At 36.3% G+C, this 22,334-nt stretch overlaps 1 pseudogene; it reads left to right on the forward strand.

The window, feature by feature from the left end:
* Window positions 1-14,591: 14,591 nt before the first annotated feature.
* On the forward strand, window positions 14,592-17,534 carry LOC101696430 (serine/threonine-protein kinase 31 pseudogene; annotated as a pseudogene).
* The last annotated feature ends 4,800 nt before the right edge of the window (window positions 17,535-22,334 follow it).

Consider the following 22,334-nt stretch of genomic DNA (forward strand, 5'->3'; position numbering starts at 1 on the left):
CAATTTTAGTTTAGTACATGGTGAGAGATATAGTCTAGTTTTAATCTTTGGCAAGTTGAAACCCAATTTCTCCAGCCCCATTTATTAAAGAGATTATCTTTCCTCCAGTGAGGGTGTTGTATTGTCATTGTCATTTATTTGAAGGAACTGTCTGATTTCTTCTTTAATTTCCTCTGTGATCCATTGGTTATTCAGCAGTATGTTTTTCAATTTCCATGTGTTTCTGATTTTTGCAGTTTCTTTTGCTATTGATCTCCAATTTCATCACAATATGGTCTGATCATATACAGCAGATAACTTCAATTCCTTTGCACTTACCTAAATATGTTCTATGAGAGAGTATGTGGTCTATTTTGGAGAATGACCTGTGTGCAGCTGAAAAGAATGTGTATTCTGATTTTGTGGGGTAAAACACTCTGTAAACATCTGTTAAGTTCATATGGTCAAGAGTTTGATTGAGTTCTAGTATTTCATTACTTGTTTTTTGTCTAGTTGATCTATCTATTTGTGACAATAGGGTATGGAGTTCCCCCACTACTATTGTATTAGTGTGTTCTGTTTTGTTTTATTAGTGCTTATATGGTTTTTCATGTCCATTAATATTTGTTTTATATAGTTGGGTGCACTAGTGTTTGGTGTATAGATATTTATGATTGTCATCTCTTCCTCTTAGATTCTTCCCTTTACAAGGATATAGTGTCCTTCTTTGTCTCTCTTAATCAGTGTTGGTTTGAAATGCACCTGGTCTGCAAAGAGGATAGCTACTCCTGCTTTTTTTTTGGTTCCTTTTGCATGGAGTATTGTTTTCCACCCTTTAACTTTCAGTGCATGAGATTCTTTTTGAATTAAGTGTGTTTCTTGTATGCAGCATATTGTTGGATCTTGCTTCTTGACCCATTCTGCTAGTCTATTTCTTTTGATTGGTGAGTTGAGACCATTAACATTGATGGTTATAACTGATATGTATTGAGTTATCATTGTCATGACTTTTTCTTTTTGTTTGATCCTCCCCCTTTGCTTTTAATTTCTTGTGGTGTCTGCTGGATTCATTCTGCTGGGCTTCCTGGGATTTTGATCCTCATTGTCTTTTCCTAGGATTTTGTCTAAAATTTTTTGGAGTGTTAGTTTGGTATTCATGAAGTTCTTAAGGTGCTCTTTGCCATGAAAGTATCTTATTTCACCATCAATTTTGAAAGATAGTTTTGCAGGGTACATCAATCTGGGTTGGAGGTTGTTTTCCTTTAGGGCTTGAAACACATCACTCCAAAGCTCTTCTTGCCTTGAGGGTTTGAACTGAGAAATCTGCTGTGACTCTGATGGACTTTCCTTTGTATGTGATTTGTTTCTTTTCTCTAACTACTTGTAGAATTTTGTTCTTCTGTTGGGTTTCTGGAATCTTAACAATTATATGCCTATGTGTAGATTTTTTTGGATTAAGGCTATTTGGAGTCCTATATGCCTTGCTTATCTGTATGTCAAATTCTTTTCCCCTGCTTGGGAAGTTTTCTGCCATTACTTCTGTGAACAGTGGTTTTATGTCATGTGCACTCTCTCCTGTTTCTTCATCAACTCCAATCATTCTTATGTTATTTTTATTTGCATCATCTAGCAGCTGCTGGATTGATTTCTCATGGTCCCTTACAATTTTAAAGAATTTTTCTGTTCTTAGTCAGTAATTGCAATCTCAACTTCTATATTGAAATTCTGTCTTCACATTGGCTCATTCTGCTGTGTAGACTTTCAGTGGAATTTTTAATCTCCTGGAAATCTGTTTACATCTGTTTTATGGGTTCAATTTGTTTCCTATGTTGGCATTCTATCATGTGCCTCAGCTCCTCTATTTTTTTATCTGTTTCCTCTCTAAATTTATTAATCATGTCTTGCACTATGGGTGCAATCTTTGCTGTTATGTGAGAAATTATTTCTGATTTCATTTTTTCCAGATCCTCTTTGGTTGTTAGTTCAGGGAGTAAAGGTGGTTGAGTATCTGAGTGTTCTGTCTCTTTTCCCTTTGGGGTTGCTTTAGGTGATCTGGAAGTCTGGTTCTGAGGCTTGTTTACCTCTCTTCTCATTTTGATGGGGTGTGTGTTTGTGTGTGTGTGTGTGTGTGTTCCTGGCACCTGCACAGCTCACCTCCGCTATGCTGGGAGCTGTGGCACACCTTCCCGGAAGCCTCTTCCTGCCTGGGAGCTGGGGCATGCCTACCTGGAAGTCTCCTCTGGGCTGGGAGCTATGGCACGCTGACCCGGAGGCCTCTTCTGTGCTGGAAGCCATGTCATGCCTACTTGGAACCAACTGTACACTCAGTGCCACAGCATGCCTATCCAGAAGCCTCCTCCTGCCGAGGGGCTGCTGCCAACTTGGAAGTCTCCTCTAGGCTGGGAGTGGTGGCATGCTGACCCAGAGGCCTCCTCTGTACTGGGACCCATGCCATGCCTACTTGGAAGCCTCCTCTATGCTGGGAGCTGTGGCATGCCTACCTGGAAGCCTCCTTCTGCCTAGGGGCTGTGGCGTGCTGACCTGGAAGTCTCCTCTGGGGTAGGAGCCATGGCACGCCAACCCAGAGGCCTCCTCTGTGCTCCTGATATAGAATTCTTCAAAACCCCATGTGAGGCTTGCTGAGCTTCCTTTCATGGGAGCTTGCTAGCTCTACAGCAACTTCTCCTGGTTTCTGTTCAGGGACAGTGACTCCTCCATCAACATTCCAAAGATTTGGCACAAAGTTTGCAGATGTTTCAGTCCATAATCAATTGGCTCCAAGACAGGGATGACAAGCAGGCCTCACAGAGTAGAAATAACATGGTGTGCACAAGGTAGCAAAGGTAACAAGGGGCTATACGTATATCCTTACTCAAATATTGACACCATGGAAAAAGAACTGATGTTCATTTAACAAATATTCAGCAAGTACTGTGCTGGGCACCCACTTCTGCCTACAAATTCCTGAATGCTATTGGAGGGTTAGCTTACCAGTGCACATGCACTCAACATGTGTATAGGCTAAGATCTTTCACAAAGATCATTTGATTGATCCTCTCGGTCCTAGGACATAGGTAACATTACCCTTCTCCTTTTGCAAAAACAGGAAACCATGCCACATAGAAGTTAACTTGGCCACATTTGGACAACTACTAAGTGATGGAGCTGGTAGTGAACATGAGTAGCCAGGCTTCTCCATGTGCTCATTTCATCTTGCTGTCTTGACAGGTGAATTTCATGAAAAGTAATGCTTCCTGTCCAAAATTATATGGACTCTTAGTTAAATGAGGATCTATGTTGAGGTGAAGCAGGAATTGGAACACTTGAGATTCAAATTTAGTAAGTGGAGACAGTGTACTGCTGGACTTCACAGTAGACATGGGTGTTGGGAAGAAGTTATCCGTCTCTTGAAGGATTTGTATGAATGCTATTATATTCAGAGTAAGTGGAGAGGCTCAAATTTATATTTTAAATAGATAGTAGTTTAATTCAAGGTTAAATCATGTTTAAATTATAGTAACTGAAAGGCCAAACAGCCTACTGGTACAAAATAGCCAAGTTAAACCCCTTAATTGTATAATAAATGTCATCTGCTAAACAAGTTGATCAGCAGGTATTTTTGGGTTGGGCTATATTTCATATTCTTTTCTATTGAAAAGAGAAGGTTATTTAAGGTGTGGTGATTATGAATAGTACCTGTATTTACATGAAATCTTTTGCTAAAGTATTGACAGACTTTTATTCAGACCTGTTCCCCTTCTGTGTTGATTGTATGGTTAGGGGTGATGACTAAGAATCATGATGAGGAGCAAATGGAGTCTGAGTTCTGTGATGGCATTTGCTCACATGTGTGATGAACTTTGCAATTACAGGCAAATAGGGTTCATGTGACAAAATTCACTCCTTTGCGTACAATAAAACCTGGCTTTCTTATGGAAATGATGAAATACTTTGGTAAGGAGTGAGACAGAAAATACCTTTGGTAAAATCCTTGGAGTAGGAATGTTAAACAGGAAGATGTCTACAAGACAACTTCCAGGAAGAAGAACAAAGACTAGAATTTCTGTTTGCTCTTTGATGTAGGAATTATAGTCCATATGTAATGCTCTTCAAACTTCTTTTGGTAAGAATTGCATTAAGTTTAAGAATTTATAGTCTATGGTGCAACCACTGTGGAAATCAGTATGGAGATACCTCAAAGAACTAGGACTGGGAGTCCCATTTGACCCAACTATTCCCCTGCTGGGTATCTTCCCCAAAGAATTATACCACAGTGATATATGTGCACCCATGTTCATAGCAGCACGATTTGTAATAGCTAAAACTTGGAAGCAGCCCAATTGCCCATCAACTGGAGACTTGATAAAGAAAATGTGGGTTTTTTAATATAGTGGAATTCTACTCAGCCATAAAAAATGAGAAATTAGAGACATTTATAGCTAAATGGGTACACAGTAAGGTGATGCTCTTAAGTGAAATAAAAAGGACACACATGTCTAAATACTGAGTGGTTTCTGTAGTGTGAGAAACTGAAAATGTAGATAAGGACCAAAAGGTGTAATAGATAATGTGAAATAGGAAGAAAAGGGCCAAACAGGAAGGGGTAGGGGCAAGGAAAGAAGGCTATGGAATTAATATGAGAAAATGAAAAAATTGAAATAAAGTCTTTGTAAATTGGGAGGGATGGAGGGGTTGAATGGAGGGCAGGGGAAGGGGGAAAAATAAGAACCAAGAGAGATTATGTAAAGGTGCAAATTTCCAATGATGAATGTCATTATATTGTATACCTAAAATGTACCAATAAAATTAATTTTAAAAAATTTAGAGTCTAAACCAATTATCTTCATTGGAGATTACAGAGATTTTCAGCTTTCTGTAAAAGGGCATTTACCTATAAAACTCACATTTTAAATTTAAATTTAATATTAATGAAATGTCTTTGGAAAGATTTTGAGCTGTGCATACCTTTTATCTAAGAAAATGGGAACTTAAAGATTGTAAATGATGTAAATATTTATGATATTTTAGTTATTTCATTTTATGAGACATATTAAGAAGATATTTTAAAAAGAGATACAATGTTAAAAAATTAATGTATTAGACATTTTAAATGTCTAAAAGCCATATTGCTGTCACTCCAGTGGATTTATTATTTTGATGTTATTGAGTATGTCTCACTGTTTTAGAAGTATTATAGGCCCAGAGACACAGCTGGCTTTACACAGGAGCAGACTGATTCCAGCTCCCATACTCCTTACTGATCTATTTTCTTGCATCCTCCAGAGTGTTATCATGTGATGTGGGCATGGTGCCACATGTCTGTAATCCCAGCACTCTGGGAGGCTGAGGCAGGATGATCACAGGTTTGAATCCTTCCTAGCCTGCCTAGATAACTTAACAACTTAGTGAAACCTTATCTCAAAATAATAAAATTTTATTATAGAAGCACAATTCATGATAGCTAAATCTTGGAAGCTGATTATATGTCCATCAATAGACAAATGAATAAAGAAAAGGTGGTACCTATACAGGATGTAATACTACTTGGCTATACAGAAGGATACATCCAAGACATTTGTAAGATAATAGATGTACCTTGAAACTATTTTAAGTGAAATAAATCAGACAACCAAATTTAAATACTATCTGATTTCTCTCACATAAGAAATACAAAATACAAATGAAGAGTAAAATAAAACTTTGAAAAAAGGAACTTGGGGTAGACTTTTTGTAAATGGAAAGGGAACAAAGAGACTGAGGATGGGGAAAGTGGGGAGGGGAAGGAGGTATAAAAAGATTCAGGATGTGTCATGTACATATACTAAATTCCTACACTGAATGTAATCATTATATATTGCAAATGTGAACTAAAATTAATAATGAAAATGAAGGAAGAGAACAAGAGATGGAGGGAGGCAGGAGGGTGTTGAGGGGATGGGACTAAAAAGAATCCAGATATGTTAAATACATGTCCCTGTTCCCTAGGATGAAGGTAACATCATGTACTGTAAACATGTATTAATAAAAACAGAAATAAAAAAGAGGCCGTGGTTGTAGTTCAGTGTGAAGGCCCTGGGTCCAATCTCTGGTCACACACACACAAATGGAAAAGGAAAGAACAAAAGGAAGAAAAGGAAGGAAGGAAGGAAGGAAGGAAAGGGAAGGGAAGGGAAGGGAAGGGAAAGGGAAGGGAAGGAAAGAAAGAAAGAAAGAAAAAGAAAGAAAGAAAGAAGGAAAGAAAGAAAGAAAGGAGAGAAAGAAAGAAAGAACAAGTCATGTGGACAAAGAATCATAAATGTCCAAAGTTTTAAGGAAGTTTCAGAAATCTAGATTTTTATGTTAAATCTTCTAAATTTTAAATTTGTCCTTTTCATTGGTTTTTTTGTTAAATTCTTTTATTGGTACATTTTAGGTGTACAACACAATTAAATTTCTCATTGGGAATTGTTCCTTTACATAATGCATCTTGGTTCTTATATTTTCCCCATTCCTAGCCCTCCCTTCATCCCTTCTACCCTTCCCTATTTACAAAGACTTTATTTCCATTTTTTCCTAAATTTTTCCTTTATAAACACTCAATGAGCAAAATGAAACACATTTAGATGCTGGACAAGGTTCCCTGATCATGTGTATTACCTGTTGTTTCATCTTCCCATACTGTGTTCCAGATACTTTCTCAAAAGTCAATGTCATCTTTACTGCTAACCATGCTCTCCCTCTACAATCTGTAATATTTTATTTTTCAAATAAATTAAAATCTACTCTAATATTCAAGTTTCTTTGGTGTCCACAATCAAGTCTCAATTCCTTTACTGAAATGTAGAATCTATGTTCTGTTCCATGCTGCACTGTCTTTCTATGTGGTGGTGCTGTCATAGGATACTCTTCTCCCTCCTGTCCTAGTGATTAGCTTGTACATAGTCTTAACACCAGCTAGGATGTTGCCTACTTTATGGAAACTTCTAAGTGATGCTTACACAACTAACTGGAATACAGATTGTCAGAAGAACATAAATATAAGACGGTCATTAGGCCTGAAGAAGAACATAGATATAGGACTCTCACTAGAATGGATGCTTAGTGATCAAGTTTGACCCACTTAGTATCTTAAAAATAAGTTAATAAATGTCAAGCCACTTCTAATTGTCCATAGCCTGAAACAAACAAGATGGAACCCAAGAACTGTAACGAAGCTTGACAGAATATGGTGTTAGAGGATAAAAAAGGAACAGAGTGAGGAACAATTGGAGAGGAGAAACAAGATGAAGTGCAAGTGTGAGTGGAAGATTTTCCTTGGGTAGTGCAGAGAACCATAATATTGATTATGCCCAAGGCAGGCTGCAAAGAATTAAACCCTACAATTGGCTTGTTTTGAGAAGTGAGTCTGGCTGAAGCCTTATGTGCTGAGGTCAGAGTAACTCACACCCAAATTCCGTTCCCACAACTAAACCCTCAGACTAGAAAGGCAATGTTCTAATTACAATCATATATTTTGTCTATTCTGTTCCTAATTTGAAAATGCTTTGTCTTGGCCTCTATGAGCCTTGTTTACATTAATTTCCATAGAAGCCATATGTCACTTTTACCCCAATTGATTGCCAATAAAAGTCAGTGCCTGGGACTGTCCAGTGCCTTTGTCGGTTGCACCAACACTGGTCGTCCTGGTGCCCCACTTTCTCTCTCTTAGTTCTGTCTCTTATTGTATTCTTTTTCTCAGGCCTACGTTGTACACTGAATAGGTGGGTACTGGAACCTGACTACGGGGGTCTCTGGCAGGTAGGAGGAAGGGAAAAGGAATTTCATATAGAGAATCAATATGTTCACATAGGAAGCTTGGCATGAGAGCGACATGCTTTTTCTAGGATTCAAAGTTCACAATAATGGTTAGGTGATGCTGGTATTGAGTTAGCACTGGTAAGCTATATTGTAGTTATATGGAACTTGGTCATGAAGAAATTTTCTATGGCTTCCTGTCACAGGTTATGAGTTTCTGAGCTGAAACCCTTAATGACTTAACCAATAGCTAATGCTTCTTCAGTCCCTGGAGTAGATCCACATTAAAGGACCATTCTCACCTACCCAAAGTTTTGTGTCAGAACAAGAATGTATCTTTATTTTAGATTCTCTCTTGATGAATTCCTTGGCTAATACTGAGGATACATCCACATCACTTCCCACACATTCTACTGAATGGAATCTCAACACTTGCTTTCAGAAATTAATCTGTTGAAATTCCCTTGCAGAAAATTTGTGAAATTGTTGTACATATCTGATGTTGAGCTTTTCTTTTTTGGCAATATTTAAACTTAGAGAAAATTAAATTAATAATGATTCCCAGTCATTGTACCTCAAAGTAATGTTGTAATATTATATGCTTTGCAATTAGATGTGTAAAATACTCTCAAGCAATAATAACAGGCCCTAACTGTGAGTTTTGTTGCAGTGTAGAAAAATAACATCCTGTCTCCTATTGCATCCAAATAATTAACTGTATGAGACTAATGCTTTAAAATACAAAAATTTTCACTTATAAAATCATAGAATTGTGTTTACTTAAAAAAGATAAAAGTTAGTACTGTATCTGTTTTTAGAAAGTAGGATGGAATTAGCAAACACCTTGAATTTGCTTAGTTTTCAAAATAGGTGGCTTCACCAGCAAAGTAAACTTCCTTGGGGCAGACTGAGTCAGCTCTTGTAAAGGCAGTGGTGAGCCATGTTGTTTGTCATTCATAGTTGTCCCCATTAAATTCCCTTTCAGAATTAGGTCAAGCGCTGGCATCAGAAGTACAAAATGTCCTTGCATAATAAGCAGAATAATTGTTGGTGAGGTGTTACCACTTCTACCCTTGCCTTGCTTCCCTTTCATTTTGTTCATATGTTTTTAAAACATTTTCTTCATTGACATAATTTAGGCTTTCCAGTGGAGCCAGAGGTATTAATTTGCTCAGAGGCTGAACTTGGGTTTAATCCTTCTTGCTACATCATTACAAAGCCATGTTAGCAGGCACCATATCACTGTGCCTTGACCATCTCTGAATCCCATTCCCTAGCAGAGGGTCTGCAATGTCAACACTAAATAATTCAACAAGTATTTGTTAATTAAATGTGAATGAAAATGGTTTTATGGGGCATTTAACACATTTGAAATACTAGCCAGGCTCTGTACCAAATGTTTTTAACTAAGGTTGGAAATTTATACATTTAGTGCATGTGGTATATAATACATTCCATATGTGTAATATACATGTTATACATAGCATATTACATATATTATATTATTATACATATATGTCCCGGCCTGCGGGTAAGTCAACGAAGACCCTAGAGGGGGAGCGAGGATGAGAGGGGACAGGGGACACGAGAGATGGAGACAAGACAGGTTTCTGATCAAGTCTCGTTTATTGCGGAAGCTGCTACAACATATATACCATAGGGCTAGAGGGGAGGAGCAAGAGGAGGGTACTGGGGATACTTCCTTGTTGCCGGGTAGATCTGCAACAAGCCCGGGCATGTCCGTCAAAGGCCTGCAGCAAGCCTGGGCATGTCCGTAGAAGGCACTCAAGAGTTCCAGCGGGGGGGGCGGGCAGGGCCCCCTACACATATATATATTATATTTTAGTATTTCATGGTTTGTTTCAACTTTCTCATGGGCCTTAACCTGTTATATGGGTAAAAAGAGAGAATAGATAGAACTTTCTAAATGAGACATTTACTTTTTCACATAGCTATGATTTTTTTAGTGAGAATACTCAGCATTTTTTAAGAACACAATATATGGTTAATCATAGTTACCATGTTATTCAAAAGATGTCTTAAACTTATTCCTCCTTTCTGAACCTTTTTGTCCTTGACCAATATCTCCCAACTCCCACCCCCAACCATCCTGATCCTAGTAATCACAATTCTATTCTCTACTTCTTTTTTTTTTTTTGGTACTGGGGATAGAACTCAGGTCCTTGTGCTTGCAAGGCAGGAGGCAAAACCACTGAGCTAAATCCCCGGCCCTCTATTCTCTACTTCTATGACATCAACTTTGCACATTGCACACATAAGTGAGATTGTGCAGTATTTGTCTTTCTGTGTCTTGCTTATCAAAAACATCATTTAGTATATGGTCAATACATATTATTTTATTTGTCAATTTAAAAGGGTAAATACATAAAATAAAGAAATACTATCTTTTTTGTATATTACCATCCTCTTTGTAGAGAGTATAAATACTTCATCTTTCATATTTCTTCCTTTTCTAGATGTCCTCTGGACAAAGAAAGAAGTTAAGTTTTCTATGCTTCTTTGCACTGAGGTTGAGCCTTCACATTATTGCGCAGCCACTGCTGCTTTGCTTTAAGGTGTCACTGGCTCTAAGGTTGAAGTCTATGGCTGGGAAACATTGGCCCTCTCCTCTGTCTCAGCCCTAACTTGCATCACTGTGTTGTTGATCTCTCTGTGGTGTGGCTGAAATCCTCAATTAGTGCATTCATTTCAGGCATTTCATCCTTTTGTCACCATTTTTATTCTCATGTGATTGCCCCATTTTGGTTTCCTGTGAGACAATTTCCTTCCAGAGTGCACTGGTCAGCTTCCTGTTGCAGGAGCAAAATAGCCAACATCTAAAACTTATAGGAACAGAGCATTAATTTTGCGCATAATTTCAGAGGTTTCAGCCCACAGTTGTCTAGTTCCAAGGCAGGAATATTATGGCAGAAAGGGAAGGTGGAGCAAAACTGCTCACTGCATGGCAGGTGAGAAACACAGTGCAAAGGAAGAGCACCAATGAGGGATATGCCCTCCAAAGGTATATCCCTAGTGAGTCAACTACTAACCACACACTCAGCTACAAGTGTTAGTGGATTAGTCCATCAGTAAGGATTGTGACTCCAAGATCCAATCACCTCTCCAGGAGTCTCTTAATGCAGTAAAATTGATAATTAATATTAACCAACACAAGTCCACCATTTGTCAATTTGGTATCTAATTGCATCTTCTTAAATCATACTTAATCTCCAAATACACACAATAACAAAATTAATAATTCCTCTTAATGTAATACAAACTGTCCTGTGTACAACCAAAAAATGAAATAATCCCTTCTTCCCAATTCTTCCAAATAGCTCCAGCATTGCTCAAAAAGTCAAAATCCAAGTCTTCTCTGAGGTAAAGCAAACTTTTAGCCTTTGAATCCTCATAAAATTCACAAAGCAACCTAGGCCATCCCAATATATATGGCACAAGGTAAACATTCCCATTCCAAAGGGAGGAATGAGGCAGGGTTAAAAAAAAGAATCAGACCAAAACAAGGCCAAAACCAAACATGGCAAACATTAAGTCGAATAACTCTATGGTCAACATCTGGGACACACGATGATGAGATGTGAGTTCCAAAAGGACTGGACAGCCCCAACCTGTGGCCATGTTATTTGTAGCCCACATGGCCTTTCTCTTGGTTTGGGTCTGCTATGGCATGTGGCTTTCCTCAGCAGATGTTTCCTGTTCGTGGGTCACAGAGGGTCTGTTCATAAAGCAAAGGTTACAGTTCTACAATTCTAATTTAGATAGAGTCTTGCTGATTATTGGGATGCCTTCAAGGCTTTTTTTTTCCTTGTTTGAGTTCAAAGAACTTGGTGTCTTCTTAATGGCACTGATCTCTTCAATTACTGTACCTCCTTTGGTTCCAATGTTACAGATAGTTCTTTGTGAACCAAACTTTAAGTTTTTCAAATACTTCCAATCTGCTTTTTCCTTCCAATTCTCACTATAAATTTGACTAAATGCAGCCATCAGTTCTCATGTCACAGCCTAAGTATTGGGCTGCCTTGAAATTTCCTCTGCCAAATCAATTAATCTGTAGCACTTAAGCTCAGCCTTCTTCAAAGTCTCAGGGCATAGGTAAAATGTAAGCTTTTTTCTGAAATATAACATGCATGGCCTCTAATACAATACCCAATACGATCCCCACTCCCACCTGAAATCTCATAAGTCTGGCCTTTACTGTCCATATTCCTATCAGCATTCTGGTGTTCTGAGCTCTTCCAGAATTAATCATTAGGCTCTGCTTTTTGGCTTTTTTAACTCTACATCTCCAAACTTTTCAAGACCCTTGCTGCAAACCAATTCCAAAGGCTTCTAGATCGCATACTCTGGTATAGCCACAATAACAAGCCCAATTGTTTGGTGCCAATTCTCTGTATTAGTCAGCTTTTCTGTTGGTGAGACAAAGTACTTGACACTACAATTTAAATAAAAAGATGATCAATTTGGCTCACTGTTTCAGAGGTTTCAGTCCATGGTTAGCTTGCTCAAAGGCAGCAACATTATGGTGGAAGGGCATGGTGAAGTAAAACTCTTAACTTCATGACAGCTGGGAAACAGAGCAGAGGAAAATAATGATAGTGATAGATATACCCTCCAAATGCATGCCACCAGTAATCTACCACCTGAAAATTGGCCCCACTTCCTTTACAGCACATTCTGCTATGAATCTCAGTGGATTAATCCACTGATTGGTATAACATCCCCATAATCTAATTGCTTCTCAATAGTTCCCTTAATCCAGGTAAATGGACAATAAGATTAACCTACACACAAAATCTAAAAAGGAAGTTGAGTTGAAGCCTTCCTCTATATCCACTCAGTTCTCCTTTATAAAACTAAGCATCACTCTCCCACATACTGTTTAGGTTTGAATGTTGGGGGTCAGAGGTAAAGTTTAAATCCAGTTGATGCCTGACCTTTTTCCTCACTTCTTGTTCTCTGTGCATTCTCTTCTTCTACATCTAGAAATACATTTCCATTACTCTATGTCAGAGACATCTCTATTCTTTCTAGAGGTAGCATCATGAGAACATGATTTACACCAAGGAATAGAAGCATATTGATTTAATATTCTCCAATTATTATATACATTATATTCATTTTACCCAAGAGAAAGCTAAAGCTCAAAGAGATTGAAGTAACTTGCTTGCAAAAGAGCAGAGCCTTGATTCAAAACATGCTGTAGCATAATGTTAGCACCATACGGTTTTGAGCTTTTGAACATTTTAATTCAAAGTTAAGAGTTTATTTCCTTCTGCAAAGTTTATCACCTGATATCGCTTCTTATCAAATTTAAAACATAATTTGATATTACTTCTCCAGTTTTATATAGTGTTAGGCACATGAGACCAGAAGCAATTGCCCTAATTAATTAATTTGACAAAACACAATTTATCTGTGGAAATGAATTAATGATTATGTGAAATTAAAATCCAAATTAGGGAAGCAAATATCCCACTTTTCACTCATGGTGAAGAGACTTAATTCAGCCAAGTATTATCTCTGATATAAAAATAATCATATAATCATCATTAACAAAATTGTTTCATTTGATTCTAAAGAGAAGCAGAGAAACCATTTTTACATTTACAACTATTCACTGGAAAAAATGAAAGGGTATATATTTGTTTTAAAAAAGTAATTAAGTTTAGGTTTTTAAAATGGAATTATGATATAAATTTCACACACAAACTTAAATATGGCATTATTTGTCTTATATAAGAAATCCAAAATATAAACAAATTAAAGAGCAAAACAAAAGATAGATAATTGGAAGCAGAGAGATAGCTCTTTTGCAAAATGGAAAATGACCAAGAGATGGAGGAGGAAGGAGGGAATAGGAAGGAGATTAAAAAAAGAATCAAGATGTGTTACGTCCAGGTACCAACTCGCCATGATGAATGTCATCATTATATACTGCAAACATGTACTAATAAAATTTAAGAAAATAAAAAATTAAAAATATAAATTGTCAATGTATACAACAAATATGCAAAAGGTAAATTTTCCCTTTAGGTTGCCCTAGGCTAATTTTTAAAAAGTCACAAAAAAAGTAACAAAAGTGAGTATTTCTGGTTTTATCCCACAATATCCAAGGGCATGCCAACTATCTCTTTAAATCAACTCTATGTATTATGACTTCACATGTCTTTAAACAGTCAGGCCTCTTGGGAACTCTGCAGTACCCACTGTTTTCCCAGTGATAGTGCCCGTCAAGGCCATCCAGGTCTGCCAGGGATCTGCTGATCCTGCTGTTATCTTTGAAGACCTCTGTGCTACAAGTGTCAATGGATATGGGAGCCAAAACCCACTAATGCCTGATCGTTCAGGTCTATGTCTCACTAATCCTGCCATTTATCAAGATGCCTGACATTTACACTACAGAGTACTCCATTGGCACCAGTATTGCACATGCTCTGATCTCCACCATTTTTAACTATTCCAATTTTAATGTAGACTTTTAAATATGAAAAAACTATGAGAGCTTAATGGAGGGTTCAACTAAAAATATGCAACATATTTGCACAGAGCTATTCTTTTTCTATAATATTTGTCTCATTCACTATCCAAACGTACTTCAACTGTTTTCTTTCCTGAGAAAAATAATTTTATAGGAAGTTTTACATTCTCTTATGCAAAATAGCTTTCATGAGCATATGCCCAGATTCAGGCAAAAAACTCTCCCGTCGAGCATGTGCGCGACAGCTGGCAGAGGGCTAAGGATGCACCAGTGGCGGGCTGAGGGCCCATCATGTGGCGTCAGGGCTCCTTTTCTAGAGCATCTATGGCAGAAAGTGTGAGTTGAAGATGTGGTTGGAAGTCATGTAGAAGATGCAGCTACATTTTGGGCTCAGAGTATTAATAGAAATAAGGACATTATGAAGATTGGATGCTCACTGTCAAAAGTTTGTCCCTATGCCAATTCAGTTTTTGGAAATCTTGATCCAAAGAAGATTTATGGTGGATTATTTTGTGAAGATAAATGTTGGTACAGATGTAAAGTATTGAAGATCGTCAGCCATGAAAAATGTTTGGTGAGGTACATTGACTATTGAAATACCGAAATTCTAAACTGATCTGACATAGTAGAAATTCCTTTGGAGCTGCAGTTTTCTAGCATTGCCATAAAATATAGACTTTGGGGACAACAAATTCCTTCTGGCCAAGAAGTCACTCAATTTGATCAGGGCAGAACCTTTTTGGGTAGCTTGATTTTTGAAAAGGAAATAAAAATGAGAATTAAAGCAACCAATCAAGATGGAACAGTTATTGCTCAGGTTGAGTATGACAGTGTGGATATAAGAGAAGAGGTGGCTAAGGAAGGATTTGCAGAAAAATGTCAACTCACTTCTAGCACTAACATCTGTGAAGAAAAAAAATCGGATCCTAGTCAGCTTGCTCTCAGAAATATCAAGAATCCCATTCCCTTGTGGAGTCACAGATCAAACCAGTCAAACTTCAGTAGGCCAAAGGGGCACTTAAGTGGGAAGCTGAGTCTTGAAGAATGAAAATGATTCAGGGAATCACATGACATTTTCAGAGGAAAGTTTGGCTATTGGTGCCTTTAATTTAGGGTCTGATATTAGCCTGGCAAAAATTGAGCAGGTCCAGAAACTGACTGAAGAAAATTAAAAGCTTAAAGTAGAGGAGGAGATTTTTTTTTTTGAAAGTTACAAGGCATTAGAATTGAAAGTAGAACAGACTTCTCAGGAGCTGCAGCAAGAGAAAGAAACTACAATGGATTTGACCAAACAATTAGAAAATAGTCTGAAGACTCATGTAGGTAACAGAACGGAAAACCTGGCCACTAAAGTAAGAATACTAAAAGAAATTAGACATGTCAACATCAATGTTCATTTTGAGAATGACCTTTCAGATGCTATAAAAGTGTTGGATGAAAGACGCATTACTACTCTAGCTTCTTTGAATGAGTTAGAGAAAATTTGGGCACAATGCAAGCTGGCCCAGGAGGAGATCCAAATGTGTGATAATATGAATGAAGGGAATATTTTGACTGTCAAAAGAAATGAAGTGCAACAGAAGCTAGATATGTCAGTACAAATTTTTATTCTGGAAATAGATGAGTTACCACTTAATTAATGCTTAAAGACATTGCAGGATTTATCAGCTTCTTTAGAAGCAGTGTATGGACAGGCCAAAGAAGGAGTAAACTTTGAAGAAATACTTAGAACATTTTATGATTGGAAGTGTGATAAAAGAGAGGATTTCACTAGTGTTAGGAGTGAAACAGAGTCTTCTCTGCAGCATCTTGTAGCATGGTTCCAGAATACCCTAAAGGTTTTTCATCTCTCTTTGGGAAAACCACTGACTTATGAAGACACAATTGGTAATATTGATGAAATCTTAGAGAAGGCTGAGTCATGTGTTTGTAAAGAGCTAGAGATATCTCAGATTGAGCAAGGTGATACAGACAGGGAGATCATTTTAAATACTTACAGTCAAGTTCTGCAGAAGATCCATTCAGAGGAAAAGCTCATTGCCACTGTACAACCCAAATACAAAGACAGTATGGAGTTTAAAAAGCAAATGACTGAATATATAAATATGAGCCCCAATGTGGATCACTTGCTGTCCATTAAGAAGAAACTGAAAGGCTTAAAAGCTAAACTGAGATGGAAATTGGTTGAAAAGAATAATTTGGCAGAATCTGATGACCCTGATGGATCTGAAATTGAAAAAATAAAACAAGAAATAACTCAATTACATAGTAGTGTCTTTCAGGAAATTTATCATGAGAAGGAGGAATATGAGAAGTTGAATAACTTGGTACAGAAATGGTTCCCTGAGCTGCCTCTGCTTCATACTGAAATAGGATTATTTAAATACATGAACTCTGGTGGTCTTCTTACTATGAGCTTAGAACAAAATATTCTTGATGCTGAGCCCATGAAGGAACTTAGCAGCAAGCGTCCTTTGGTAAGCTTACTGCCATTAATATTCCTGTTTTTGTGTAAGTCTGATCCTGTGGCTTGTCTCATGGTCCCATACTATCCTAGGGCAAACCTGAGTGTTGTTCAAGCCAGTATGCCTCTATCGTCAGAAGAAGCTTTAAAGGTTACGAAAGGTGTTGCCCAGGGCCTGCATACATTGCACAAGGCCAACATAATTCATGGATCACTTCATCAGAATAATGTATTTGCTTTAAATCATGAGCAAGGAATTGTTGGAGATTTTGATTTCACCAAATCTGAGTCAGCGAGCCTCAGTGAACATGTCATTTGGTGGCTTGAGTTTGACATCACCTGAATTGAAAATGGGGAAAAATCCTTCTCCAAGTTCAGACTTATGTGCATATGGCTGCCTTTTCTTGTGGCTTTTTGTTTAAAATCAGGAATTTGAGACAAATGAAAACGGAATCCCCAAAGTGCATGTTTCATTTGGATGATAATGTCAGATCCCTCCTCTGTAGTTTGATGTAATTTAGAAGTTCATTGACTGCTGAACAAGTTTCAAATGCTGAATGTTTCTTGCTCCTGAAGGTGAAATCCATTCTAAACCCAGAAAAAGAGATTGAATATAGTCAATATAAAAAGAAAGATGAATTAAAGATGGAGAACTTGGATACATATAAAGAAAAACCAAGAAATAGTGAAGCTAACATTGATTGATGTTAATATTCTATTGTTGCAGATGTTCCTTTAGAAAACTTTTAGTTTAATAGATCAAAGATCTAGAAATGTTCTGGAACTAGTTGGATAGTGCCTTTGGTGTTCACATTGTGAAAAATAAAAGGTGTTTGGTCATGCCTATTTTTTTGTAAAATTTTTTTAAAAAAGAAAAACTCTCCTTTCTTTCTTCTTGACCTTCTATTTATACTTATAACTACCTGGTGGATATTTCTATTATATACCCCACATCTTCCTTCAGCATGTCTAAATTGAATTCATACTCTCCCTTGATTTTCTTTGTTTTTTCAATTAACCATTCAGATACCTAAGCACTTTCTGTCACGTCTCCCTAAACTTTGCCACTGCTCATACCTACTTTCTTACAAATCTTATTTTCTTCCTCCTAAATATATCTTAAACCAATTCACTCCTTCTTTACATTATATTAAATCAGAACTTCTCCTCTTGTCAAGTTTTCTGCAATAACATTCTAGCAGTTTTCCCCACACCTTCTTTTGACCCTCCCCTCCTAGATGCATTCTACATTGTGCAGCCAAAAGACCTTCATTAGAAAATGCAAAATAACTATCAATTCTTTGTTTAAACACATTAAATTTTTTCTTTCTGATTTCAGTTCCAACCTTGGCTGTCCACAGTAATGTCTTTTCCCTCTTGAAATTGCCTTGATCTGTCTCATCTTTGGAATTTTCCTAATACTATTCCATGACATGAAAATAATCATATAATTATCATTAATAAAATTGTTTCAATTGATTCATTTGATGATGATTAAATTTTTGTTTTATGAGGTACCAAATAATTTTTCCCAAAACAAAGCATGTTAAAGATTTTGCAGCAAGCTGATTCCCTAAATCTATTTATCTTTAAAAGTCCTCATCAAAAAAAAAGGTCTCATCACATTTGCAATGCATTTAATATTTTACAAGTAAAAATTTGAACTCAAATTAACATTTGCATATGAACCTCAAATGTTTGTTTCAAGGTCCTAACAGGAACATTCAGCCAATTGTATTGCTTGGACTAGTGTGGTCCTCCTCTATCCAGGAGTATCAACCTCTTTGACTTGGGCAACATCCTGAAGATACAGCCAATGCCTGCAACAGAATGACAAATATAGAACAGTAAAGGAATGACTGGACATCTTCCAGCCAGCTAAATCCCTTGAATCAAACCTGGAATAAGTGGAGTGACAGATGTCATTGTCAGATTGCTCTAGCAACCTTGATATGACCTACTACTACATGCTCCACTTTCATTTTTAAAAGCTTGAGTAATCTTTGCAAGTTTGGACAGTGCGCAGGAGAAAATAATTCTATGACTCGGCAAGGCCAGTGGGATGTACTCCATCTAGAAATAGACCTAGAAACTTCATCATTCAGAAGAGCATCTGGCTGACATCTACAGGATGCTGGGAATGTGCCAACTTTGATAATTATATTCAGTTTGCCCACCTTCCCTCTTCTCTTCAATTAGATTATACAGATTCAACTTCATTTTAAAAAACGCCATGCATGATAGCTAGTAAATTCTATGAGGTAACTATACCACCCTAGAAACTGCAGCATTTTATGGTTAAGTGAAATAAAATAATTACATAACAAATTCAGAACTGTGGCTTTAAAATGATAAATTATGAGATAATGAAACTAATTTCTCTACTCAGGAAATTAAATGTTTTGAATTGCTTTTCTAGTTTATTAAAGGAGAAAAGATTTTTATGTGATGTCATATTTTGATTTCATTTTATTATTAGACATTATAAGATCATATGATTCTAGACACAGTAGTACGTATACAAAGAAGAGATTTTGTTTGGTATAAACTAGATCCTATAAAGTCTAAACTATAATTTAAATAGCAGATAAACATTATTTTCATTAATGTATAAAACAGAAGTACAAACATGCCCTTTTATTTTCATTTCCCTTATTGTTTTATATTTACATGATTTAATATAATTTTATTAAGAAGTTTAACATTTTATTTGAAAGAGTTTGTGTTTTTAAAATTGTAACATTTAAATATAGTTTTATTTTTCTATGTTATTCTGAGAGTTTTTGAAACTGAAAAATTGTTCTATGGTTAGCTGCTGTTTCAGAAGAACTCAATATTCAAGGGAGGAAGAATAGGAAAGAAAGTTGAAAAATAATAATAACCAATATTCACACAAGCTTCACTATGTTCAAGGGAAAAACTCCATCTGATTTGCCTATAATAACACACATTATTATTATTATTATTATCACTCCTCACATTAACCCAATTAAGGCTGCATGTGGTGGCTCATGCCTGTAATTCCAGTACTCAGGAGGCTGAGGCAGGAGGATTGCCATGGATTTGAGGCCATCCTGAGATACACGGTGAGTTCAAAGCTGAGTGAGAGAAAGAGAGTGAGATCTTGTCTCAAAAAAAAAAACAGCTAAATTTTTACCTTTAATATTACTGTTTTTTAAAATGGGAAAACTGAGTCACAGTAAATATGTTTCCCAAGGCCATATCACTTGCAAATGGTGGCAAAAGTAGTCAAACTCAAACACAGTTCTAAAGGCCATGTTTTTAATCACCTTACTGTACTGTGTACCCCCCAGTACACAACAAGAAACAATTATTCTTCTTAAACAGAGTTAAATAAGGTTCCAGTGTATTTCATGGCTAGCCAATATCATTTTAATAAACTGGTGCTTAATCAGCCTCAAACAACTTCTGATGTTTACAACAAACAGATAAAGTAATATATCCTAAACAAGTTAATATGAAACAAGTTCCTAAACATTATACTTCTAATAGTTAATTGATACATCTCATATAGAATAATTACATGAGTGTCATGTGTATAAATCAAATAATGCTACCCTAAAGAGTTGTTTTGGCTACACTGGCAATGTTGAAAGAAGCACTGCCATGTTACAGAAGGAAAACAAAGATAAGAAAGTTTAGTGATGCATACAAAAAGCAAATTGATGTAACTGAAAGGGAATGAAAATCATAATTCAGAGCATTCTGACTCAGTGAATTTCATTTATATTTTGAAAAAGATGAAATGAAAATAAAATCTCTGGGTAGATTGGAAATTTTAATTAAGTAGACATGATTTAAATATATATATTTTAGATTGACACATTTCTAGCTTTATTTCATACCTATTAGAGTATCATTCCACAATGGGTTTGGGAAAGAACCTATATTTTTCTAATGTTAAAATGCTAGTAGAGAGTAATGGTGTGTGTGCATAAATACACCAAAGTAACACCTCTTTTTCATCAAAATCCTCTAAAAGTCAAAGTCAAAATAAAAAAAGTTACATTAAAAAAGAGTTCTAAATTTGGATAAACTTTGGGTAACAGTTTTATTTTGTGTTTTATTAAAATAAGATTAGGATACAAAAATAATATGCCCAATAAAGTTAAAATGAAAACTCACAAGGTAAAACCACAGTGTGCCATTTTTGTATTTAGCTTTATTTCTATGTGTTATATTTAAATGTCCCCCCACAGCCTTATCCCCTCTTTAGGTATTTTTTTTTTAATTTGCTCACCTGAAATGTTTCTTTTCCTGGTTCATGGACTAGTACTTAATGGTATCCAATAGCTATAAAATAGCTGCTTTAAAAAGACCTATATTAGATAGTTTCTTAGGAAAACATCTAGGTGTTTGGATGAGTCTGGCACTGTGCCCTGAAAGTCAACAGAATTCAGTTGTGTCAGAGATCCAAACAGAAAAGGTGTTCCAGATACCTTAAGATGACTTGGCTTCCATCACTCTGTAATTCAAACCTGGAGACTGTTAACAGCAGTGCCCCAGCTGTTCTTGTGTCCCTGAATGAGACAGGAAAAGCAGTCAAACAGCCAAATATTGGAGCCTGCAGAATTTTAAAGTACAAATTCAGAGGCTTGAGTTATAATCTGGAATGACCAAATGGGTAGTATCAAACACTAAGAACAGTGTGCCATGTTGCTCTTGGTTCTGAGGAAGAAAAATTAGGTCCCAATACCAATGCCATCTTTTCAATCTCCTCCATAAGCTTATATAAATCAATATTTTCATATTTTATATATATATAGTTATATTATTTTGCCAATTTTGAATATCTTTTGACTTTAGTGATTAGATATGATACAATAATGTACTTAACTCCGCCTCTTTATTTTCTCTCCTAATTTTTATCCATGATATTTTAAATTTGTAGGCTATATAACATTTACATAGATATGTCACTGTAAATGCCAGATTTGCCTTAGATTTAGCTCTAATTTTAAGAAATATTAAATAGACCACTTTTTTTGGTAGCGGGGATCGAACTCAGGACCTTGCGCTTGCGAGGCAGGTGCAGTGCCACTGAGATAAACCCCCAGCCCAATAGACATCATCTTATGATGGCTAAATTTATTCTCTAGCACTTTTTCCAAGAAATAATGGAAAGAATATTTTCTGATTTCTTCTTATAAATTATTTGTATGTGATCTCTATATCTGAAAGGCAGTTGGGCAAGATAAAATCTTGGCTCAGTTTTTTTCTTTAGACATTTGTTTAGAGCATTGTCTTCTGATATTCATTGTGTTGCAGAGGTTCAGGAAGCCTGATTCTTGTCCCATTTTGAAATAGAGTGATTTTCCTGGCTGTACAATTAACTTACCTTTATTTTTTATATTATGACATGTTCTCTGGATTTTTAAATAATCTGGCATTTCCCTACCTTCTAGAAATAAAAACAAAAATATATCAAGAAGATCACCTGTGGTTCCAAGATAAATGTCATCTTTGAGGTTAATGGACATTGACATAAATAATATAGGATCAGGTATTAAAGGATCTTTTAGAGGAGATTGAAAATCCAGTGGGATATGCACATTTGCCATATGTATGCTACAAATACATTTTGTCTTGAATTAAGAT

The sequence above is a fragment of the Heterocephalus glaber genome, unplaced genomic scaffold (genome assembly GCF_053883595.1).
Source record: "Heterocephalus glaber isolate CG9 unplaced genomic scaffold, H.glaber_assembly_v1.0 deba00000546, whole genome shotgun sequence".
NCBI classification, from domain to species: Eukaryota; Metazoa; Chordata; class Mammalia; order Rodentia; family Bathyergidae; genus Heterocephalus; species Heterocephalus glaber.